The sequence below is a fragment of the Kogia breviceps genome, chromosome 2, assembly GCF_026419965.1.
Source record: "Kogia breviceps isolate mKogBre1 chromosome 2, mKogBre1 haplotype 1, whole genome shotgun sequence".
Taxonomy (NCBI): Eukaryota; Metazoa; Chordata; class Mammalia; order Artiodactyla; family Physeteridae; genus Kogia; species Kogia breviceps.
The window spans coordinates 173,462,841-173,489,548 of NC_081311.1; the positions used below are offsets into that span (position 1 = coordinate 173,462,841).

A 26,708-nucleotide genomic window follows, 5' to 3' on the forward strand; every position below is an offset into this window, starting at 1 on the left:
TGAAGAATTTTGCATCCATTTAGCATCACATATAGGCATTGATATACTATTTACACAGCACAATACCCTCTCAAATTTTTTTGAATTTTATAATTTTATTTTATACAGCAAGTTCTTATTAGTTATTCATTTTATACATATTAGCGTATCTATGTCAATCCCAATCTCCCAATTCATCCCACCACCACCCCCCCACCACCACTTTCCCCCCTTGGTGTCCATACGTTTGTTCTCTACATCTGTGTCTCTTTTTCTGCCCTGCAAACCGGTTCATCTGTACCATTTTTTTAGGTTCCACATACTCTCAAAGTTTTATATATAATTTGGGAATGGGTTTGTATCATTTTTACATGTGTTCTATAGACAACTGGAGGAAATAAATGGAAAATAAATCACATTGCTACTGGGCTCCTGAACTTTCAGAACTCAGTTCCTCAGGGAAGAAATGTTTTTCTCGTGACAGAAAACTTAGACAAGCTCCAGAGCAGAAAATATTTGAGTGTCTCTAATCTGAACACTCTCTGACAGAAATGACTATGCCACTCCTTTCTAAGGAAAAGGGGTTATTATATTTGAAGGAAACAACAGATCAGTTCATAAATATATATTTTAGGTAAAAACAACGGTTGTTGGTGGTGAATAGAAAATCACCTTCTGGTTTCCTGCAGGTCCAGATCATTTATACTTGGAGAAATCGCAGACCACGAAGAGATTGCCAGATAAGAGTTACCATACCAAGAGTAGACACTGCAAGGCAATTTTCTTAGACCTGAGTGAAGCTCTCAGAACCACTAACAGAAGCCTGCTGCCTCCCGGCCTGCGCCATGAGCACCTGTCCTATGAGAGCCACACCTACATGGAAGTCATGGTGTGGGTGGCGGGTAGACCATCGTGACCCTAAAGAGAGAAAATGCCTTTTACAGAAATAGGGTTGGGCAGCATTGTGCAAAGAGGAAGAAATAGAGCCACCATCAAGGTCCCTCTTGAAGAATATATGCAAGTGAGAGGAGAATGTTCACTCACCAAATCCAATTGTTATTCTTGGTGGAACTCTAAATCTGAAAGTATATGGAAACCAAACCTCAAAAATGCCAAGAGTAGACTGAGACCTGCAAGGCACACTTCATTTGCTAACATACTAGCGTGGCTTGTTTGTTTGACGAGAATATTTTACATAATAATGCAATGTTTGCTTTCTCAGTAACATCAGAAGACCTGGCACCGCTGGGGCTCTCTTTCCACTGGAGCTGAGGAGTGGAAGCCCCCTTGGATGGAGCATGCCCACTGTTGTTTGCCAAAGTCCCCACCACTCCCTGACACACGCCCAGCCCTTTCCCGTGACTTACAGTTCTTGTCTGTGCCTTGTAGGCCTTTAAGTTATTTACCTTTCTGCCCTAGCTCAGAGAATTCTGATGCACACATTTATTCGTTTGCAGCCACAGAGCTCAGCAAATTTAAATAGCACTCCAACCTGAGGCAGGGGAGCGCAAAGTTTGCAAGCACTAATTCTGATTTATCTCTTTTCATTTCACCTACGCTTTTCCTCCATTGTCTCCCTTCATGATTACAACTTCCCGAAGGGTTTTAGGCATTACTTGAGTTAAAAGTTATCTCTAAAGCACCTCAAGTTTCGGTAAAGAAAGTTTTAGTATAAATCTATATTTAAAATAACTAAATCAGACTAATGGAAAGCACATTGAATTAGAAAGCAGAAAACCTGGGATCTTATTTAAACATTTTCCCCTGATAAACTCTGGAGCATGAAGTAATCCACTTAAACCCTCTTTACCTTTTAATACTCCATAAATAAGAGATAATAATACTTGTTCCTTCTACCTCAATGGGATTTTGTAACAATATCCATAAATCAGAAGACAACTGAGTCTACAGAAGAAAATCCTATAAAGACCAAGACAGCATTATCATGATGCAGCAATAGATGCAAAGTAAATACTAGAGTGGTATTCAAAGACAAAAAAGAAGCTATTTTGAAAAAAGAAGCTGTCGCTCTATAAACATATCTTTGGAGAATATACATCAAAATGTTAATAGCAGTTATAGCTAGGTAATGGGATTTGGGATATTTCCCCCTTTGGCTTAACTCCAATTTTTTACTTTCCCTATAAGGAACACATGTAAGCTGTGTAATAAAAAAATATAACAAACAATAATGAAAAAGACAGAGATTGGGAGAAAGAAAATAAAACTCTTTACATTTTTAATTTTAATGGACTTGAATAATCACTGATTTCAAGGGCAACCATATATAAAATTTCCTTTTATAGTAAGTATATGTCTTATGTTAGAAATTAGAAATCTCCTGAGAAATATTTTTTACTATATTGCTAGCTAGCAAGCAAAATGGACTGGTCAAGGTGAAGCTGTTGATTAGCTATTCTGTGCCTTCCCCTTCCTAATATTTATCTCATCAGAATCAATTAGGCAGACTGATCCAAGCACTACAGGAACTTTAACTTTCTGATTCCCTCTTTCATTACACACAAAGCATGTGTAAATTTCTATGCCTGTGGTCCATGTCAGAACATGGAGTTTCTAATTCTTAACATCCTCTAGTAATTTTGCACTTTGCAGAGAAACTGTCACTGTATTCTCAGTTCAAATACTGCTGTAAACCCATGGTTCTTAACTGAGGGAGATACTACTCCTCAGGGGACATCTGTCCATGTCTGGACACATTTTTAGTTGCCGCACTGGAGGAGTGATGTTACCGGTGTCCAGTGGATAGAGACCAGGGATGCTACTCCATGTCCTGTAATGCACAGAACAGTCTCCACAATGAAGAATTAGTAATAATGGGTTGAGAAGTCTTGCTTAAATGAAAAATGCCCTAAATTCAGATGTAGTAAGTATCATAAAGGTATTTCTGGAATCACAGGGATGAAGGTTAACAAGTTTGCACCTAATAATCAAAATGCGGAGAGGAGGGGCACCATCTAGCAGATTTAAATTATCTGATAATTTGGTATTTTACAAAATATTTACTAGTCCTTTTCATAATAGCTATTGCTTCCTGTCGAATGAGATTGTTTCTTCTTAAGATCCCATGTATTTGAAATCTGTAGAAGGTGACATCACAAAGAAAAATCAGGGAAAGAGTTGTGAAGAGCTCACTTTGTCACTGTTTACATTTCTCTCTACCCAGGAAGATGAGAGAAAGTGTGAACTCAATGCTTTGCTGAAGTAAAATGAAACCCACACCCTCAATATCAAATATGCTGACAAGACATCATTCCCTTCAAATTCAGAGAGAAAATTACTCTCAACAAGAAATGTGGAAGCTCATGGTTGTATAAATTAAAAATTTTTTAAATTTATTCTGAAAAACAGTATCCTTAACAAAGGAGAATCAACTCTACACAATAATTTTTTTTTTTTTTTTTTTTTTTTTTTTGCGTTAGGCGGGCCTCTCACTGTTGTGGCCTCTCCCGTTGCGGAGCACAGGCTCCGGACGCGCAGGCTCAGCGGCCGTGGCTCACGGGCCCAGCCGCTCCGCGGCACGTGGGATCTTCCCGGACCGGGGCACGAACCCGTGTCCCCTGCATCGGCAGGCAGACTCTCAACCACTGCGCCATCAGGGAAGCATCACAAGAATTTTTAAAACACTCAGGTTGAAGTATAACAAAAGCAAGAAGATATATTTAGACAAAAATGCTATAACTGTTTTCCTTTGAAAATTCCTCTCCAGAAATTTCTCCAATTAGGCAAATAAAAGAGTTTTTTATACACCTTCTCAGATTTGTTTATGAGTGTGGATTATTGTTCCTTTTGTGTTTGCAAACAGTTTAAATGGGGCTTCATCAGTCAAGGAATTATTCAGGATAAAAATAAGCAAGTTATTTTTGGGGGTGAAAATTTTTACTCACTTTTAAAAATCCTATTATATCACTCTACCCAGAGATAAGTTCTAAAGTAAATGGGGAAAGGGAGAGAGAAAAGACTCACAGAGACTTTGCCTTTATTGTCTTTGAGCTGAATCCTTGATATTCATTATTAATATGTTATGTTCATAATAGTTATTATAATTGAAGTGCATTTGCCTGATTATTCCCTTTTTGACCCCAAGGTCACAGAGCATGCTATTTATAATTCTGGTTCATGAGGAAATTAAAGAAGGGGAAGAACATGAAATAGCTTCATTGCTTTGTTGATTAACCAGCTGAGTTGGGCCTCCGAACCCCTGACCTCACTCTAGATTTGGTACAGCAGAGAGAGGGCTGAACATGCAGAAGTCTCAGCAGAACACTGGCCAAGTATGTGGTACTGGCTCTCATGTAGCTTAGATACCAGATACCAAGAGAAAAACAAATAGATATGAGGACTAATGAAAACCTAATAAAATCCATTTCAAACCACTGCAGAGTAGGGTCAAGAGTCCTGGGGAAAGTCCAAAAAGGGACATGTGTGACAGCTGAAATCAACATCTCTCCCGACAGGTCCCATTGCTGTACTTTGATTGGCACCCAGCTCAAGAGCTCATCACACTGGTTTATGGCAATCAGTCCACAGGGCTGCTTCTCCCAGCCTCCGAAGACATCTTAGCAGCTCCCTTTGTCCCCTCTGGCCCCAAAGATGTCAAAGCAGACACAGGCAAAATATAGGAGAGGGTGTTGAGGGGTGGGGGGAGAAGGGAGGAGAGAGGAAAGGGGAGGGAGTGATTATGGAAGCACTCATGAAAACATGCAAGGGAGAAAAATAAGCTCATACTTCTAGGCTGATCCTATTTTACTTCCAAATAAGCAGTTAGAAACACTGTATAATTGTAGCTAATTTTTTTGAGTGTTTACTATGTGCCAAATTCTTTCTAAACACTTTGCATATATTGACCCACTTAATCTCCACATCAGCCCTCTGTCGTTTGTACCTCCAGCATCCCACTTGACAGATAGGGAAACTGGTTACACAGCTAGTAAATGACAGATTTGGAAAGGGAATCCAGGTGATCTGATTTCCGAGCCTGTGCACGCTCTTCAGTGTCTTATGTAGCCTCTCACCTTCCCAATACCTATACTGGACAGCCATTGCTACAGCCTGTATTTTATAGAGAGAAACTGAGAAACAGAGAGACTGTGCAATAATCCCACAAACCATGATGCAATGAGAATCCAAGTGTCTGATGCCCCCATTATGTTTTTCTGCCCTTCTGGTCACATTTAACGAAGTAATTTGATGAAAACATGTTTGGAACCAAGTCCAGTTCAACAAGTACATTAACATTATAAATAAGTAGAAAACAAAACACAAATGGAGATAATATACCCTTTATGTCAGTTAGGTTGTTCTCTATTTCATGTGTATGAATGTCTGAAATTGCAACTATAAGTCCCTAGTATATTGACATGAAGTATGCTTGAAAACTTCTGATGAGTAAATCAATCTATCAATCAACTAACGTTTGTTGAATGTCTACTATTAGGTGCAGCAGGAGATGAAAGATAATACGAGAAAAGATTAACCCTAACTTCCATTTAATGGCAAATGGGAAACTAAATACTTTAAAGATCAAGAATGAAAGCATTCTCCCCTTCTTCCTTATCAAGAGAACTCAATTCTATTTGGGATGGCAAAGTAGCCAGTCAAAAATCCCCCCCTCTTCCAGATTTCCTTATGGTTAGAGCTGGCCATGGAAATCAGTGCTGGTTGACTGCAAATGAGAGCAAAACTCACAGGGTGGACTGTGCACAGTACAATCCTGCAGGTCTCATCCTGCCCCTTTATCTTGCCTGGAGCATGAACACAATGCTCGTGGTGGAGGCGAGGCGACCATGGAACATAGGAAGGAACCCAGGTCCTCAGTGACTTCCTCAGGTGCCAGCACCTGCTCTGGACTGCCCCACCCAGATTCCTCATCACATGCATCCTTTTCTAAGCCAAAGCCAGGGCTTTCTTCCATGCAGCTGAACATAAGCTTGAATGATGGTAACTGCATATTGGGTCTGTACATCCTCTCCCCTCACTGGTTTTGAGGAGCACATATCTTCTAACTTCTGCCTATATGGCCACAGGCAGAGATATGAGAGGGAAAAAAACTAAAAGAAATACTATAAAACATTACTAATTGCACGTGATGTAACTTTTACAGGTTTGCTTATTCGGGGAAATTATTTGTAAGGAAAATGGTAGATTTGTTATAACATTTTTTTCCTGCAATGTCCCCCATCTGTTTAATTTTTACACCTCTTCTTGATGAAATCACTGTTCGTGCTGTTTTCCTCTTCAAGTTTCTTTACTTTGAGGCCTTTGAACAATCTCCCACTAGACTTTTCCAGTCAATTTTAATAACTATTTCTTGCTCCAGCACTAAACTACCACGATATCTAGGATAATCAAGACCATGATATATTTGAAACATTATACAATTTATTCTTAGAGTTTAAAACTTTAACACTCCTAAATCATAGCTGTTCCATTAAAAGGTTTTCACATAACTTCTAAATTCACTGAAATGACTGCTCAAAAATTATTGTTAAAGGAAAAGGAAAGGAATCAACACGTTCTTTCAGATGCTTAAATAGTATCCTAGGCATCACTTTGTTAGCCTTAGACTCATATAGCAGAAACAAAAATATTTAAACCAAGCCCAATATTTTTTAACATATTATGTATTTTTTAACTTCACAGAGGCTTAAAGTTAGGTTTTAAAAGTTTTTATAAAAAACCTTACGGGCTTCCCTGGTGGCGCGGTGGTTGAGAATCCGCCTGCTGATGCAGGGGACACGGGTTCGTGTCCCGGTCCGGGAAGATCCCACATGCCGCGGAGCGGCTGGGCCCGTGAGCCATGGCCACTGAGCCTGAGCGTTCGGAGCCTGTCCCATGCTCCGCAACGGGAGAGGTCACAACAGCGAGAGGCCCGCGTACCGGAAAAAAAAAAAAAAAAAAGGCTACAAAAAACCTTACAAAAAGTCGATATGTCAATACGTATTCTGCTAAATCTACAGTCATTTATTCATATATCTCAAGTAAAAACACCACCTCAATTTGTTTAATTGTCTCATTATTGAGAGAAAAGTTGGTTTGCGATTAGTAGCTATCAGGATGACTGCTTTATTTACCTCAAATATCAATACTCTTCACCTTTTAGTGTGTGAACCTAACTTTTAATAGTCATAGGAAAAAAATATTCCAAAATAAACTTACTAAATGAAGAATCCAACTCAGAAAAATTTGCCTGGCATTTATTCAAGTTCTACAAACTCATAAATAACTAGGAGATGAAGTTGGGGGCTGATGAATCACTGCGTAACATGGTAAGTTTATTTTCTAGGACAGTCTCTGGGTTTCAGATGCCTCAATCAGGTACATCTATTCAATGCAAATGACTGCGCCAGCCAGGTGGCTCTGATACTTCCTTTCCTCTCCACTGCCGTTATTTGGGACTTCTCTCTCCTTCTGTCTCTCCTCTCCCCTCCACTTTCTCAACTATAACCCTTGTGATATTGCAGGATAAATCTGTAGGGCAATAGAGGAGGAAGGAAAGGAAAATGTCAGGGAGGAAGAAAGATAAAACTTCATCACCCATTTCTTCCGTCCCTTCTGTACTTTATAACTTCTTACCTTGTCTGCTGGGGCAGGGGTGTTTGGGGAACCCTCCTATCACAGTACAAAAGATCCTTCATGATCTGGCCCTTGCCTTTTCTAATGTAATGTAATGGCCTCAATAGACTAATTCCCAGGAGGAACCCTACCCATCTCAGTTTGAGCATCAGTCTGGTGTGTATGAGGCTCCTCCCTAAGCACTCAGGATGTTCATTCTTCCTGTGTACTCCTTCCCCATTTAACATCTTCCTCTCTACACGGTGAGCAACTTGTGAGCAGAAAATGGCTTTCACCTGTATTTTCAGGGCCTAGCAGCCTTGTTCAGTGACTGGTTCAAAAATACCAGCGGTGCTCAAAAAAATATTTGTTGTATCATGTATGAGTGGCCCCAGAACTTTTCCAATTGCCTCATCCCAGAGCCCCTGCTTTGGCCTTTCCCCAACTTTCTCTCACCAGAAGTTACTCTTCCTTGGTAAGGAAGGAAGTTAAAATTAATTGAGCTTATCAACTATGCTCCAATATAAAATAAAAATTTTTACATATTAACTGACCTGCTCTCCTGAAATGGAAACGAAGCTACTTAGGTCTTTTTGCAAGCCTGAAATCCAGAGTTATCCACTATATGTACTTTTGTCTCTACAAGGAAAAAATAAAAAGAGGTGGCAGCATGTCACTGGAGAGGCCCAGACTTTCATTAAATGGGTGGGACTTTTTGAAGGAAAAAGGGTGAAGATAATTATAGATAATAACAGCCAACATTTAGTCAGCCTTTATCCTGTCTAGATACTATTGTAAATACACTACATCTGCTGTAACCTTTCACCCTTGAATCAGCTCCATGAGGTCTTGATGTTCTCCCTGAGTTAGAATACAGAACACTTTCTCTAATCCATTAATATCCATTCAACAGAGCATTACCAGGCCTTTAAAAAAGTAAGTATAAGTATGTGGAATCTGAAAAAACCAAACTCATAGAAACAGAGAACAGGCAGGGATTGGGGAGTTGGCAAAATGGGTGAAGCGAGTCAAAGGGTACAACTTCCAGTTATAAGATAAATAAGTCCTGGAGATGTAGTGTACAACTTGGTGACTATATGTGTGTGTGTGTGTGTGTGTGTGTGTGTGTGTGTGTGTGTGTGTGTGTGTATATATATATATATATATATATGCACATGCATACTGTATTGTGTATTTGAAAGTTGTCAAGAGAGTAGGTCTTAAAAGTTCTCATCACAAAAATATTGTAACTGTGTGTGGTGATAGATGTTAACTAGACTTATTATGGTAATCATTTCTCAATATACACATATATCAAATCATTACGTTGTACACCTTAAACTTATATAAAGTTGTGTATCAATTATATCTCAATAAAACTGGAAAAACAGAGCTGCTTCCAAAAGAAAAAAAAAAGCCTGAGGACTAGGCAGGATCATAAAGAAATGTGTATATAATAAGTGAGATAGTAAGATAAAAAGCATATACAGTAAGTACCCTACATACGAACCTTCAAGTTACGAACTTTCAAGGATGCAAATATGCTTTGCACATCCAATCACGTAAGTTAGTTCACGTGTCTGGCGTACATTGTCATGTGTGTGCATCCTCTACAAGTGGTTGTGCTTTTGTGTACTTTACTGTACAGTACTGTATAGAGTACACTCGTACAGTATCTTTATTTCAAGTTCAGGGTGTCCAGAAGCAAGCGTAAAAGCAGTGGTGATTTAGCCGGTACTACTGTACTTTTCAAGGTACTGTACTCTAAGATTTAAAATGTTTTCTTTATTTTTTGTGGTTTTTTAATGTATTATTTGTATGAAAAGTATTATAAACCTATAACAGTACAGTACTATAGAGCCCATTGTGTTAGTTGGGTACCTAGGCTAACTTTGATGCACTTACAAACAAATTGGACTCACGAACTTGCTCTCGGAACGGAACTCATTTGTATGTAGGGGACTTACTGTACCCCTATAATCTATAGTCATACAAACATATCAAGGTAATAAGGACTGAAAGTAATGTCCAAAAATGAGAGCACTTGAGTTGGAATGATGAGTAGTGTCTTTTTATATGTTATTATTATTGTTTAAGACAAATTTAAATTGTAAATTTAAAACATACTTTAATGAACTGGACCTATGTTTCAATGAATATCAGAACCAACTCATATTGGAGACTCAGAGGATTCTTAAAATTCTTAACTCTCCTTTTGCTTTTTACTTTTATCAGTGCCTTTTTGCCTAAGCCCCAGGCTGAATGCTAGTTCAGACACTGGAAGAGTGGAGGAGGGGAGGAAGGAGAATTAACTCTTGTTGAGTTGGGTAAGAATACTGGGGGGGGGGGGGGCGCGGAGCAGGAGCGGGGAGCAGTGGGCATCTTAGCCTCAACTTCCATCTCTCCACCAGTTCCCACCCTATTTAATAAGACAGCCGACGTTGCCTCCATCTTTTTAAAAATGGTACATAAACATATCTTCAAATCCTTCTTCTCCACCAAGTCAGCACCCTAAAACCTGCCTACAAGGAAATTCTGGAGTCACTAGTAGCAGAGTGTCCACTGTCAAGGACCCAGGAGACTCTGTGGGACAATGGCCTTTTTCTACAGTGGAACAGAGAGGAGATAAACAGGTCAGAAACAACCAGATTGTCAGTAAAAGAGAAAGTAAAAGAGGTCTTAGTAGAAAATCAGTGAGATAACTCTAAAGCTGACCAAAGATCAAGAGTTTTTCCAACTCAGAGATTTGGGCTGACAGGTTTGCCCCCCCTATCTCTTGGCCCCAAATTCCCAGACAATCTACCCACAGAACCACATATCCCATACTGTGCTGCCAGATATTGATCCTACCCCTGCCAAGCTTGACTGGCTCAGAAATGTGAGAATTCCCTCTCTCAAAATCTGGCTGGAAAGGGAAGTAGAAGGTGAGTCAGGCCAAGGATACCCAGGAGAGGATCTGTTCCTGGCTAAGTCAGAACAAACTTTCCCAGGAAACACTTTCTCAACCCTGCTGATCCCTTTCTATTGGTCAGGCAGGCTGTGAAGTTAATAGGTTTCTGTGGGCCAGGCAGATGACCTAGTCTAGGCAACTTAATTAACTGTATCCATGGGAAAACCCATGGAAAACACCAAAGAATCAATTACAAATGAGCCTTTGGAACCAAGCTGCTCCCACGTGGACCCTGACCTCACAGTCAGTGTGACAGAAGGAGTTGAGGGTGTCATTTGCCCATAGGCTTTTTGCAGTGAGTTTCCATTTTTTATTGTCATGGCCTTGTTTTCTTGCCATATTTGCTTTCCCAGCTAAATAAACACTTAAACAAAACTTTTTAAATTCAGATTTTTAAGATAGATAAATAAAACATTATGGGTATATTTGAAGCCTCCCCAAACTCCTCCCTGATTTCATTGCCTGTCCTCATGATTCAGGGGCGACCATTGTCCTGCATTTGCGTGATGGTATATTTTCACTATGTAAGTATGTGTCCAGCAGCAACATGTACTTTTGTCTGGCACATTTTCAGACTTTACATAAATGTTACTCTGGACTCGCATGTCTTTTACTCAGTTTTTGCGCAACATCATTTTTGAGATTTACTCATATTAACATGGCTCTAGTGAATTCATTTCTAATTGCAGCATTCTATTATATGAATATATCACATTACTACTATTATACTCTTCTATTACCATTACTGTTCATTTTAGTATTTAATTGTAGTATTCTGTTATATAAAGATATCATCATTTGTTTCTTAATTCTCCTGAGGAGTGGGATAGCTGGGTGGTAGAGTATGAGCATCTTTAAAGAGAAGTTTGGTAATGCCTAATACAACAGTCAAGCCGATTTATAGCTATGCTACACAGGTTGAGGGCTTCTGATGTTTCACATCCTCAGAAACACTTGATATTGGCAGACTCTTTAATTTTTGCCCATTTGATGGAGGTGATATATAATCTCATTTTATGGCATTATCTTTATTCACAGATTGAAAACAAAATCTTTTTCAACATGATCTGTTAGGTTAGTGGTTCTCAAAGTGTGGTCTGGGGACCCCTGGAAGATCCCTGAAACTCCTTCAGGCAGACTTTGAGGTCACAACTATTTCATAACAGCACCAAATGTTATTTGCTTTGTTTTTTTTTTTTTTTTTTTTTGCAGTACGCGGGCCTCTCGCTGCTGTAACCTCTCGCGTTGCAGAGCACAGGCTCCGGACACGCAGGCTCAGCAGCCTGTATATGGCTCACGGGCCCAGCCGTTCCGCGGCACGTGGGATCTTCCCGGACCGGGGCATGAACCCGTGTCCCCTGCATCGGCAGGCGGACTCGCAACCACTGCGCCACCAGGGAAGCCCTATTTGCTTTTTTAACGCTCATTCTCTCACAGGAGTATAGTGGACTTATCCAGAGGCTACTGGAATGTGGTGCTGCACCAGACTATAGAATCATCCAGCTGTCTTCTATTAAGCCTAACATTAAGGAGATTTACACAAATGTAAAACAATGCCACTCTTCTAATTATTTTTGCCTTGGGAAAACTTATTATTTCCCATTTAAAAAATATGTTAACAATGGGTTTATTATTGTTCGTTCATAATTAATAAATATTTTAAAATATTTCAGTTTTAATTTCTAATGTGGTATCACTAGATATAACAAACATATAAACAAAAGCTCTTTGAAGTCCTCAATAACATTTATGAGCCTAAGGGACCCTCCAGATGCCAAAAAGTTTGAAACTCCCTGTTTTAGGCCACACCCTTTTACTGTCACTTCCCACTTAAAGCAATGACAGCTGACTTTTAGAGGGTGCTTCCTGCGATGGGCCATCATGCTGAGTGCCTGAGGGTCACTTTCCCTTTAACCTTCAAGATACTACTGTACAGCAGATACTGTGATTGGTCCCACTTGAGGGAGAGTAAGCTGAGACTTGGGACAGTTGAGGGTCATGCCTGAGGTCAGGAAATGGGACTGAAGTCCAGCCTTGATGCCTCCAGAGGCCTCCCTGCCCTTTACCATCACAGCTACGGTCCTTCCTCCTTATCCCTCCAGCTTTCTTCTGAGTCATCCTCTGAGTCAGCCATCTTGAAACTATCTACTCATCTTTGAATCATCCTCTCCTTTTTCCTTGATATGATCTGAATCCCCTCCCCAAGGCAGCAGAGGGGCGAGAGGATCTGGGGCTGGCTTGCTGGAGCTGGAGCTGCAGCAAGTGTGGCCAAGCCCCAGGCTTCCAGGCAGCAGAGCCAAGAGTCAAGGCAGTTACGCAGGATGGAGACCAGGAAACAGACCCCCCAAAAGGGCTGCACTAAGAGGGAAAATATTTGCTAAATAGGTTCTGGAAGGAAAAGTTGCAGAGGCCCCACAGTAAAAAGGTAGATCTTTTTTCCTCTGGGTTTCTTTTCCTCAGGCCTACAGGTGGGGAGAAAATGTTAAGATCAGACATCTGCCTATTAACCATATCCATCTTTTTTTTTTTTAATATGTAATGCTTCGTGAATTTACATGTCATCCTTGAGCAGGGGCCATGCTAATCTACTCTGTATGGCTCCAATTTTAGTATATGTGCTGCCGAAGCGAGCACACATATCCATCTCCTAATTTCTTATTCCCACTCACTGATTTTCTTCATTCAGCAAATACAATGGTGTGATAAGTGGGTTGTGATGGGATAATAATACCAGCTGACGTTTACTGGTGTGAAACTATGCAGGTGCCTAGAAATGGGGCTGAAAAGAAATGAGAGCCAGCTTATGAACAGTTTGGATTTTACCTGGAAGGTTTAATCAAGGGAGCAACATGCTCCAATTTGCTTTTACAAAGATCCTTCGGCTGCAGAGTGGAGAATGGATGGCTGGGGAGCAGGGCAGGAGGCAGAAAACAATGAGGCCTGGAATTAGCATAGGACTAGTAGGGATGGATGAAATCAGTGACGGAGAGGCAGGAAGCAAACATGTGAATGGTTTCTCACATGCCTAGAATTACTGCTGTAGCCTCCTGACTGGATTTCTCATCACCAAGATTTTTTTCCCCCTTCCAATCAACTCTGAGATTAACCTTCCTTAGATACCATTTATCCAGTTGTGGAGTACTAGATAGCCTACTTACTGCTTACGCACATTGGCAGCAGGGCCAAACGGCTTGGATTCAAATCCTGTCTCAGCCACTTTACAATGATCAGTTTCCTCAGCTGAAAAATGAGGTCCTGAAAATGGTGTTTACACTCCAGGGTTGCTGTGAGTCAATGTATATAGAAGAACTTGTATCATTACTTGTGTATGGTAATCCTTCAATTAAAAAAGTAGGGCTTCCCTGGTGGCGCAGTGGTTGAGGGTTCGCCTGCCGATGCAGGGGACATGGGTTCATGCCCTGGTTCGGGAAGATCCCACATCCCACATGCCACAGAGCGGCTGGGCCCGTGAGCCATGGCAGCTGAGCCTGCACGTCCGGAGCCTGTGCTCTGCAGTGGGAGAGAAAGTAATTACTATTATGGCATTTCTCTACTCAGAAACCTTCCATAGTGGAGAGGGGCAAGGTAGGGATAGGGGATTAAGAGATACAAACTACTATGGATAAAATATACAGCAACAAAAATATATTGTACAGCACAGGGAATGATAGCCATTACTTTATAATAACCTTTAATGAAGTATAATCTATAAAAATATTGAACCACTATGCTATGCACCTGAAACTAAAATAATATTGTAAATCAACTATAATTTTAAAAAAAGAAACCTTCCATAGAAAACCTTTTATTTCCATTTGATAGAATGGCAAGGCCTGCCTCTCCAGATCCTTCATAATCCAGGCCCACTACACTACTCAGCCTCATCTAATGCTATTCCTCCAAATATACCAGATACAGCACATCTGTGCCTTGGTCATGCAGTTTCCCTCATTTCAAATGCCTTTCTTTTTCTCATCTATCCTCCCAATCTATCTGTCCCTTAAATGCTCATCACCACTTCCAGAAAAATGATTCCAAATGCAGTGACCAGTGACCATACCATGTGAAATCATTTTCCCCCGAGCAGGACAGCATGTCATTCCAACCAGGAGGCTATCATTCCAAATAACTCACAAAGCCACTCACACTCCTACCTGTCACTGCTATCTAAATGCTAAGCACTCACAGAAGGCCCAGAGCATAAACTTGTCTTTCCCATGCTTCGTGGAGCCCTGTGGATGCCCCCAGAAGCCCATAAATAAAAAATAACTTTGGTACAAGTTGAGTTTTCATCAGGACTAACAGCTATGAAATATTTAAAGGCTCTTTTGGGCTATTAACCCAAACCAATGTTGTGTGTTCAAAAGAGATAGGAACAAAAATATATGAACTAATTGACCAAAATATATTTTACGGGAAGCAAAGTCTTACCCAAAGCAGGACTTCATAAAGCACATGTGTCCTTCCGTGCTTCATGTCTTTTGTTTTCATGCCTTATTGACGTGTGATTAGAAAGAAGAGACTGCACAACATTGATAAATCTCATGTCCTTTTAACCACAAAGCTTTATAAAGATCAGCATTTGTGTTAGGCTACTTAAAATTCTCTTATATTTTCAAACATGACAGTGTAATGATAAAATCAAGTTTGCCTACAGGGAGGTTTTCCACACCTATAAGTTACTAGAAATTCTCCTTAGTTGGGAAAAATGTGTTCTAGAAACTAGAAGAATTTCTTTTTCAATGAAAAATGATAACTTTGCATTTTTTAAACCAGGAAATTGTGGGCACTTATTTGCTTTTGGCTAGAAATAAAAGATTTTTTCTAAATTGGGCCCCTCATTAACTACAATCTCTCTATAGATAGCACTCAGTTCAGTAGAGTGTGTAGAGAGACAGAGGAGAACTTCTCTCCGTGTTCTCAGAGACATTCAGAGAGATTAAGAGTGGGAGAGTGCATCAAACTGGTACCAAGTACCAGACCTTAGAAAACATTTACTTTTTATTGATTCCCTTATTCAACCAACATTTACTGAGCCCCTGATTTTTACTGGGCTGCATAGCCTTGCCCCAGCAGCAGTTTACAAAATATTTTGAGACATAATATGCAAATGTTCAGCCCCTGCACTGACCCAGTAGGCAGCTACATCTACGGAGTGTAGGAAGCCAGCTACTGGAGAGTGAGAAGGAGGTGGTAGTGGTTGGGGGACCCTGTGTACTACATCCATGCTTCCCCTGCTCCACCATGATGGCCCAGTCTATATGGTTTGGTTTCTGACTAAGTTCCCTAGATTCTTAACTTCTCAATATTTTCTCCTTGAGAATATTCCTTCTGGAGCTGAAATATTTCCATGAATTCAAGCCTGCTTAGATGAGCCCTAACTGTCAATGGCAAGAGCTGACTCTTATTTCCTGAGCTGCTGGCCAGTGCTCAGTTGTGAGTGGACTTGTCATCTAAACTTGCCTGACCATGAAGAATCACCTTGGGCACTTGTCAAAATGATAGATTCCTAGTCCCTGACCCCAGCCTATTTGAATCAGAAACTCTGGGGGAAGGGAGGCTTTCTAGATGAGGAAACTGAGGTTCAGAGAGGTGAAATTATAGACTCAAATCCACACATGTGAGTGCAGAGCCAGGAACAAACCCAGTTATGTTCAACCCAACCTTTTTAAATGTTATGATTAGACATATGAGAGAGTATAGGGCCATAGTTGCTTCAGCCCCACCCCCTTTCTTCAATCACAGCCTCCTTATTCCATTTCCTGGAGTCATACACTTTCTCAGTTTCTTCAAGAAAGTAATCCTGTGTCACAAATGCCAACACCCACGATAGACGGAAGGGTACAGTGAATGACTGAAGCAGGCTATGGCAGTGCAGATATAGCATCCGTGGAAGGCAGGGATCCTACAGGAAACTAAGGTCCTTTCATGGCCAAGCTACTAACTACCGGTACCACTCAGCTCCTACCAGCTGTTTGCCAGTGAGAATGTAGGCCCAGCTTCACTAAAAGATCTAGATTTTTTAGGTAAAATCTCAAAATGTCACCCCCATGATCATATTTACACTATATAACACTACATCTTAGAGACTTGAGAGAGAAAATCTGTGGCTGGCCTTGAAGAAGCAAGGTGCTATGATATGAACTGCCTGTGGAGAGGGCCACATGGCAGGAGGCTGCAGGCAGCTTCTGGGAGCAGAGGGCTTCAGTCCTACAACCATAAGGAACTGAATCCTGCCAACAACCATGGGAGCTTCGAAGAAGATCCCAAGTTCCAAAAAGGAATGCAGCCCAGGCAGCATTTTGATTGCAGCTTTGTAACCTTGACCAGAGGACAAAGCTAAGCCATCCTTGGGCTCCTGACCTACAGAAACTGTGAGATAATAAATGTGTGCTGTTTTAAGCTACTACAGTTGTGGTAATTTCTTATACAGCAATAGAAAACCAATACACCCTCCTAGGCCTCCCCTTCTCAGAGAGACCTTCAAACTCCAGAGCTTCCCTCTCTCCATCTATCATCTACATTTCCATCCCTAACTGCCCTGATCTCAGCTAGCTGTCAAGAGAGAAAGTAATCTGGCAAATTGATTTACCATTTATTATTTACCTACCCCTTTGCATTTTGTAAGAGAGGGCTTGGAGAGGTATGGCTAAATCAAATGTATGATTGATTCAAAATGATGGAATTTCAGAAAATGATGCAGAAAAGTAGAAGTAATTTGGTGCCTGGAGATTGTCCCAGCGGGCCTCAAGCCATACCATAGTGCTTACCTAGAAGAACACAATCAGCCCAGCCAAAAACACTCTAAACGATGGGACCAGGAGCCAGAAACTGCATTGCTGCTTACTAGAAAGATTAATTGGAGAAAGCTTTAGTTTTCTTCTCTGTCACATAGGGCTGAGACCTACCCTGCCTGCCTCAAAAGGCTATTGTGAGGATCATGCCAGTTGGCGCATGTGCGTGAGATAATAGAAAACATATTAGTCTCTGCCCCCAGTTACTGGCACAGAGCTCCTGAACCCTTTGTAATTTCCTGGGTGATAGGAGTTTGTTCTAATGAGGTGACTCTGGGTGGGCTCCTGGATGAGGGCTAGTCACTGGAAAGACCAAGCCATGATTAGAAGCTTGGAATTTTCAGCCCACCCCCCATTCTCTTGAGAAGAAAGAGGGGCTGGAAATGGAGTTAATAATTGATCATGCCTACGTGATGAAACTTGCACAAAAGTCCCAGTAGTATGGAGTTCAGAGAGCTTCCAGGTTGGTGACATACCCCAACTCCACGGGGTCAGAAGTTCCTGTGCTTGGGACCCTCTCAGACCTCGATCTATGTATCTTTTCTTCTGGCTGTCCATCTGTATCCTTGGTCATACCTTTTAATAAGCTAGTAATTATAAGCGATTCCCCGAGTTCTGTGAGCAGCTCTAGCAAATCAATGGAAACCAAAGAAGGGGTTGTGGGAACCTCAGACTTACAGCCAAATCTGACAGAAGCTGTGGGTGAGCTGGGGACCTACTACTTGTGATTGGCATCTGAAGTGGGGGTGTGGAGTACAGTCTTGTGGGACTGAGCTCTTAACCTGTGGGATCTGATACTGTCTCCAGGTAGCTAGTATCAGAATTGAGTTACATTGTAGAACACCCAGGTGGTATCAGAGAAATCCTTGGTGGGGAGAAAAAACCCACACATCTGGTGACCAGAAGTGTCAGCAGTGTTGTGAATGTGATAGCCTTATGAGAGTAACGGAAGAACGTAGGGAGGGAAAGACTGGGTTTTTCTACTTAATGTGAAAGCACTCTGTAAGTAAAAAATATACTCACAAAAACAGGTTGAAGTGATGAAGCAATCACAGATAATTTAAGCCAAAAATATTCCGGCGCACACATTGTGATTTCAGGCCTGCAGCTTCAGTTACTGATCTTGCCCATGTCTACTGTCAGGCTTCCATTTCCTTGCCACCTCTTGGTTTCAGCCAGAGGCTGACGTTCACTTCTCCCAGCTCACATGCTGCTGACAAGGGCCGGGGAGGGACTGAGATGACGGTCCTCTCACATCCCAGCATATGATTAACATGGGAGGAAGAGGCCTCCAGGAAGGTCACACAGATGTCTGGGGAGTACCCTGCCACCAGAGCAAAAATAGCCCCATCAAACTCCCCAGGCTCCAAAAACAAAATCACCCCTAGTGAGACTGAGACTGCTGAGTCCTTCAAACCCATGCAGTCAAGCCCCTGAGAGTTCTAGAACTTTGTCTCATCCAGCAGGGCTCCACTGTGTCCAAATCCATGTTTCAAATGGCAGGAGCAAGCAACCACTTTCTCCTGATGTCTATATGGCTTAGAGTGAAACCTACACCAGGCAGAGTTTTATTAGACTTAAATGGACTAGAAAAAGAGTGAGGAGAAAAGGAAGAAGATGATTTATCCTCCTTATAGTCAAACAAATGTAGAAAAACACATGAGAAGAAATAACAGCTTCCCATTTTAAAGCCAGGGGTTGAAGTCAAGGATCACATGACCGATTGGAGGAGTGAATAAACTCTCATTCTGGAACTAAACTATTAAATTATCTAAATTAATTTTTAAAATAATAATAAAAGAGCCATAACAATACCAAACATTTACTACATTTACCCTGTGCCTGGCACTGTGCTAAATATTTTCCAGGTACTCTCACTCAATCATCACAATGACCCTGAAGGAAAGGTACAATTCCTGTTCCAACTTAACAGATGAAGAAACCAAGGCTTGGTGAAGTTAAGAAATTTATACAAGGCCCTGCAACTAGCAAATGATAGAGCTAGTTCTTGAAGCCAGCTTTGTCGGCCTCCAAAGCCTGTGCTCTTAATCATTATGCCATCTTGCCCCCCGAGAACGGATATGCACAACTGTGTCCCCACTCCCCAGAAGGGACAAGAATGCTGACCACAAATGTGCACCCCTACAGGCTTGTGGTACTCCCTCCTCCCACAATTGCTCCTCCAAGAACCTCACCAAACATGCCTGAAGACAGGATTCTCTCCCCAATCCTCAAAATGACCCTCCCCTCTTCAGAAAAAGAGATAATACACCCCACACAAGAGCTGTTAATCTTAACATTAACATCAACATCACTGGTACTTTTTCTTCTCTAGAAATAAAATATTAATTGTATTAATATTTTAAATTTGTAAACAATAGAGAATGTGAAGCTAATATGTTTACAGTAGCATTGAAGAAAAAAGCATGGGTTAAAAATTATCGAATGTTTGCAACCTGAAATTAATATTCGGTGCATTGGGAGAATGTAAAGCTTAGACAGAAATGAGAGTGAAAGCAATAATTAGAGCAACCGTAGCCTCTGTGCGGCAGAGGAGATGATCATTTAGATGGGCACATGGAAGCCAAGAAAGGTCAATGCTAGCTTCAATGCTGCATTCTCAGAGCCACTCTTCCACAAAACAGACCTAGCCTTTCGTGCTATAGAGAGTTGCATGGAAGACAGTTTGGAGGTATATGTAATTATAAAGAAGGAGGGGAGGAAGGAAAATCAGAAGGGTGGAATAAGGGGAGGAGGAAGAAAGAAGAAAAAAGAAGAAAACAGAAATGTGGACTCTGAGTTAAATCCAACACGGGCAAATAAAATTAGTATAACAACAACACAAAGATTTTCAAGTTTCCAGATATAAAACCTCATGAAATCTAGATATTAAAAAATACAAAATAGGGAGTTCCCTGGTTGCCTAGTGGTTAGGATTCCAGGCTTTCACTGCCGTGGCCAGGCTTCAATCCCTGGTTGGGGATCTGAGATCCTGCAAACCGTGCAGTGCTGACAAAACAAAACAAAACAAAACAAAACAAAACAAATATTCGTTATTTTTATATATTGGAATTCTTGGTATCAGAACTTGGCCTGAGTTCAGGAAATAGCATTGTTTAAGGCCACAGGAAGGAGTGGAAGAGCATGGTAACAGAGAATATTATTTTGGATGATCCCTGTCCTATATAGGTAAACTAAATCAATTTTTGGTTTTCATAATAGCTGTTATTCACTGAGTGCCTTGTGTACCCAGCTCTGTGCTAAACACTGTTTGTAATACTCTATTTGATTTAATCTTCCCAGCAGGCCTACCAGATAACTACAATTACCCTCCTTTGTACATGAGAAAACTGAAAATGAGAGAGGGTAAGTTGCTCAAAGGTACACTGCAAGTAAGAGGCAGAGCTGCTCATCACTGCCAGCTCCATGTGACTAGACTACTCTCAAACCTGTTCCATCATAAGCATCATCATCATCACCAAAAGCAACACTTATTGAGCAATTTACATATACCATTTTTAATCCCCACCTCAACTACTGTTATTCCCATTTTACAGGAGGAGAAACTGAGGCTCAAAGAGGTTAAATAATACCCGAGGCCACCTAGCTAGTAAGGTGGTGAAACTGGGATAGGAACTCAGACGAGCTGACTCTGTATATTAAACCAGTGTGTGCTTCAATGTTCTGTGCATTTCAGAAATATGACTAACACTTTAAAACATTCCTGTACAAATAATACAGAACTAGTGCTACAATAAATGTTAATAAGTGGCTTGCTCTACTGCACTCTGAATGTGAGAATTAGCATCAAAATCAAGTCAAATTCAGTTACAGGTAATTTAATGCAGAGACCTGTTGGCTGTGTATTATTTTCATTTTTCTTATTTTGATGGAAATATGCTGTAATAAATTAATTGTAATAAATCACATTAATAGTTTATTGAGTTAGAAATAAAAGAGTTGATGCTTAATCTACTATCTTTCTAAAGCAACAGTGAATTAGCAAATTAAGAAAAATATTCTAAATAGAAAACACTAAAGGAGGTTCCTGGAAACCGTTTTCTTCTACAGGATTTGAGGCATACTAGACCTGGTCTATTAGGTCTTAGAAACTAGTTGGGACTTTAGGTATATTTGACTGGCAATAAACAGGAAAAATGAACTTTGAAGAGTTCAGCTAATCTGTCCTTTTCCACTCTCTTCCTGCACTTTAACTTTCACAGTAAATTGGTTAAGTTATAGGTATCTGACAACTGAGAGGTACTCTACAACAACACATTTTATAAAACATGAATTCGACAGGATAAGATAGACTATGTTACATTAAAACATGAGCCAGTGACTTAACTCAAGAAAGTTTAATTTCTTGCTCACACAGGGTGCTATGTCAATTAGGCAACTCCCCAGAGCATCTGTCCTTCATCTGGGGACTCAGTAATCTAGGCTGCTTCCACTGATTCGGTTTTGCTATGTCAGGACATGGCCTTCAAGATCACAGCAGCAGAGAAAGAGGAAGAGAGGGAAGCTGAAGGATCATACACAAGCTTTTAAATGCTTTGGTTGAGAAATGGTACATATCGCTCCGCTTACAGTTCAGTGGCCATTCTGCTTACAGGCTCATGACCAAGAGGGCCTGGAAAAGTAGCAAGTACATGCATAGTTGGTAGGTAACAAATGTCTCTGATATAGAGCATTATATACATGTTTCCTTAATACTTCTACTACCACTACTATTAATACTAATACTACAACTAATAATAATACCAAATGTTTGTCACAGCTAAAGTTTGTGTTATTCATTTTTTTTCAAGGAACAAACTTTTAGTTTTATTAATCAATTCCACTAAGGTTATTTTGCTTCATTAATTTTGTTTTTATCTTTAACCTGATGTGAATATTTCTACTCTTTAGGATTTTTTATCTTCTTGAGCTGGGTATTTTATTTTCAATCTTTATTTTGTAACAAAAGCTTAAGGCTATAAATTTCCCTCTGGCTACTTTTTATAATTTTGGTACATACTACTTTCTTTTTTGTTTTTTTTGGCTGCATTGGGTCTTCATTGCTGCGCATGGGCTTTCTCTAGTTGTGGCAAGCAGGGGCTACTCTTTGTCTCTTCGTTGCAGTGCACGGGCTTCTCATTGTGGTGGCTTCTCCTGTTGCGGAGCACAGGCTCTAGGCACGTGGGCTTCAGTAGTTGCAGTGCATGGGCTCTCAGAAACACGGCCTTCAGTAGTTGCGGGACAGTAGTTGCAGCACCCGGGCTCCCATAGTTGTGGCGCACGGGCTCGGGAGCTGTGGTGCATGGGCTTAGTTGCTCCGCGGCATGTGGGATCTTCCTGGAACAGGGATCAAACGCATGTCCCCTGCATTGGCAGGCAGATTCCTAACCACCGTGTCACCAGGGAAGTCCCGATACATATTACTTTCATTGTGGTTTCATTCTGAATATTTTGCAATTTTACTCTGAATCCCTTTTCACCCAGAAAATTAACTATTTAGGAATGTGCTTTGTTAATTTCCAAATGTATAGATTTTGAGCTCTCTTTTATTGTTATTGTTAATTTCTACTTGTATTACATTGTAACCAACTAATGGTACCACCTGTATATCAAAGGTTTAACTTGTTGAAATTTCTTTGGCCTGCTTTTTTACTATATTTATCTCATTCTCTAAAACAAGGTAAAGAATTACCTAGGAAGTTTTTACAAAATAATCTATAGCTAAATGTTTCTCCAGACTACTGAGTCAGGATCTCCAGGGGCAGGTCCAGGCATTGTATTTTTACCTGCCCATTCATACCCACCACAGCAATGTCTCTCACTCACACCACTGGTTGAAAACCTCTACTCCAACTATCCTACAGATTTGGAGTTAGAGGAATTGGTAGATTGGGGAAAGACTGCAGGAGGTGAAGATTAGGTGGTAGTAGAGATGAAGAATTCTGCTTGGTCATATTAAGTAACTGTATCTTTTTCATCTTTGTATCTCACTTATCTTTATATGCGCAATGCCTGGCACAGAGAAGGCACTAATAAATGTAGATGATTAGATGAATAGGAGTTACCTATGCAACTATGAGCATCATATAATAATAGCTAAAGATCTGTATAACAGAAGTAAAACACTATTTCATGTCCTGAAATATCAATGGCTTGTGAGAAGGTGTGACATTTATACTACTTTTGCATCTTCTCCCTATGTACAATGTTGAGCATATAATAAACAATTCGTAAATACATCTTAAATGTAATTTATGAGCATGTGTATTAGTTTCATATTGCCACTGGAGCAAATTACCACAGACTTACCTAAAACAACACAAATTTATTAGAGTTCTAGAAGTCAGAAGTTCAAAATGGGTCTCACTGGGCTAACAAAGGTTTTGGAAGGGCTGCATTCCTTTCTGGAGGCTCTAGGAGAGAATCCATTTTCTTGCCTTTTCCAGCTTCTAGAGGCTGCCACCTTCCTTAGCTTGTGACTCCCTTCCATTTTCAAAGCCATCAACAGCAGGTCTTTCTCACAATGCCATTCCTCTTTTTCTAAATTTTTTGCCTCTGCCTTGCCCATTTAAGGATTCTTGTGATTACTTGTGGCCTACTAGATAATCCACGATAATCTCCTTAAAGTCAGCTGATTAGCAACTTTAATTCCACCTACAACCTTAATTCCCCTTGCCATGTAACATACGTATTCATAGGTTTTGTGAATTCAGACATGCACTTCTTTTGGTGAGGGGGCGGGGGGGGGCATTATTCTCTCTAACAAAGCATGTAAGACCCAAAAAACAGAAAAAGGAAGAACAGAGGAAGAAATGACAAGGAATAAACAAAATGGAGCAGTAACATTAAGAACAGTAATAAGATTACAAATATATAAGAAATAGTGCATTAAACTATAAGAATCTAGAACAAAGCAAAAAAAAAATCTCTATTCAATACTATTAGTTAGTTCCAAGCACGCGCGCACACACACACACACACACACACACACACACACACACACAGAGTAATGGCTTGGTTGGCTGATGCCACAGCTAGGATATTACTGTTTACTAATTACACAAACTAAATAAGAAATAAATGACATGTCTGCTAGTTATTTAACTTTTGTAGAAAAAGTTCCCAAATGCCTTTTTTCCTGGTAAAGGATTCTTTTCTTGCCCCCTCCATTCCAGCTCACCTCTAACATTTCTGGAAAAGTTCTAGGAGGATGGATAAAACTCTTTTAATATTTTCCTACCCAGCTTAATCTGTCACAGTGCCAGGATGGATGGTGACCGTGCAAGTGCACTCTGGAGACAGAGCACCACTGGCCTGAATTAGAGGCAAAGGCTGGTCCACATCGCCCCCTTGTGCAGAGAGGTGGAGAAGTCATTTCCTCTGGCTGCCCAATTGGTTTGCTGGAAGAAATTTCTTGGCTAAAACGCCATGGAAAATGGTTGTTTGGAGAGTGAAATTCCCCCAGAGGTTTTATTTTATTATTTTTAACATCTTTATTGGAGTATAATTGCTTTACAATGGTGTGTTAGTTTCTGCTGTATAACAAAGTGAATCAGTTATACATATACATATATCCCCGTATCTCTTCCCTCTTGCGTCTCCCTCCCTCCCACCCTCCCTATCCCACCCTTCTAGGTAGTCACAAAGCACTGAGCTGATCTCCCTGTGCTATGTGGCTGCTTCCCACTAGCTATCTAGTTTACATTTGGTAGTGTATATATGTCCATGCCACTCTCTCACTTCGTCCCAGATTACCCTTCCCCCTCCCCATGTCCTCAAGTCCATTCTCTACGTCTGCATCTTTATTCCTGTCCTGCCTCTAGGTTCTTCATGACCATATTGGGTTTTTTTAGATTCCATATATATGCATTAGCATATGGTATTAATTTTTCTTTCTTATTTCACTCTGTATGACAGACTCTAGGTCCATCCACCTTACTTCAAATAATTAAATTTTGTTTCTTTTTATGGCTGAGTAATATTCCATTGTACATATGTGCCACATCTTCTTTATCCATTCATCTGTCAATGGACACTTAGGTTGCTTCCATGTCCTGGCTATTGTAAATAGACCTGCAATGAACATTGTGGTACATGACTCTTTTTGAATTATGGTTTTCTCAGGGTATATGCCCAGTAGTGGGATTGCTGGGTTGTATGGTAGTTCTATTTTTAGTTTTTTGAGGAAACTCCATACTGTTCTCCATAGTGGCTGTATCAATTTACATTCCCACCAACAGTGCAAGAGGGTTCCCTTTTCTCCACACCCTCTCCCCAGAGGTTTTAGAATCAACTTTTTTCATCATTTTAAACCTTATTGGGAAATCTCTCTAAAATATATTACACATAAAGAATAATCATACTGAGTCAATACTGCATGAAAGAATATAACAGCATAAAATAAATTATTCATTCCCTTGCCTTGTAAAGAGCACTCTGAATGCAATTTTAACAATTCTTTTTGGCTATGAACCTCAGTCCATTTACTGTCCCACAGAGTAGATAGAACACAATATTCTTTTGCATGTTTATGACATTTTTTAAAGGTTGTTTTTCCTTATTGTTATTTTTTTTTTTTTTTTTTTGCCTCCTCTGTTGCTTGTCAATGGTCACTTTTTGCTTTCGAGTTTGTCAGTGTGGCTTCCTTAGCAGCTTCCTTCCCTTTCTTGTTTGCTGTGGAAATAGTAACTAGGATACCACACTGGTTAGAATTGTAAGTAAAAGGAGGTTAAATAGGCTCCCAGTAAAGCCCTCTATTACAAGTGAAATGTGTGAGATTTAAGACAAAACCAGAGTGACACTACACACAGCACTGCCCATTCCATTGGATTTTGTGACTGTCTGACATCTATTTGGCTACTTAGAAGCTATTTTTACCTCTTTTCTATTTTTATTCTGAATAGGTTAGTCTGAAATAGTTGCGTTTTGGCAAGATGAAATATTGCTATATTTTTCAAGGTGCCAAAACCTTGAAGTGGGATAAAATTTCCTCAGTCCTGGGATTGGAAAAAAGAAAAAAAAAAAAAAAAAGGAAAAGCCATGCCCCTTTCAGTGCTTATGGCAACTTGATAAAAAAAAAAGCAGGGCTGCAACTTAAATGTGCATTAATGGGAGAAAATGCAAAGGGTGGCTCATCTGTATAGCAAAATACTATGAGCTATGAACTGTGTATACCACATATACATACACTGATTGGAAAATATGCTCGTTGATGTATTGTTTAGTTTCTATACCAATAGAAAAATGCTTCTCTCTTTGGTCCCCCAGTCCTGAGATATATTTCATAAGGCCAGCAGGATCTAGCACTAGTTCACTCACAGCATTGTCCCACTCAGCAATGCATCCTTACATTAGCTGTCCCTCCTTCCCTGCTTCACTCCCCCAGTCCTTACTCCTGCTCCCTGCAAAATCAT

General features: G+C 40.4%; 1 protein-coding gene and 1 non-coding gene across 4 annotated transcripts in view; both read right to left on the minus strand.

Moving 5' to 3' along the window:
• The window catches only part of KLF7 (KLF transcription factor 7), a 444,455-nt gene that overhangs the window by 391,876 nt on the left and 25,871 nt on the right, over positions 1 to 26,708 (minus strand). The gene's annotated exons all lie outside the window — the stretch shown is intronic.
• Positions 13,029 to 13,135, minus strand: LOC131751645 (U6 spliceosomal RNA). Its single transcript, XR_009334223.1, has one exon. It is a non-coding gene; the product is annotated as a U6 spliceosomal RNA (small nuclear RNA).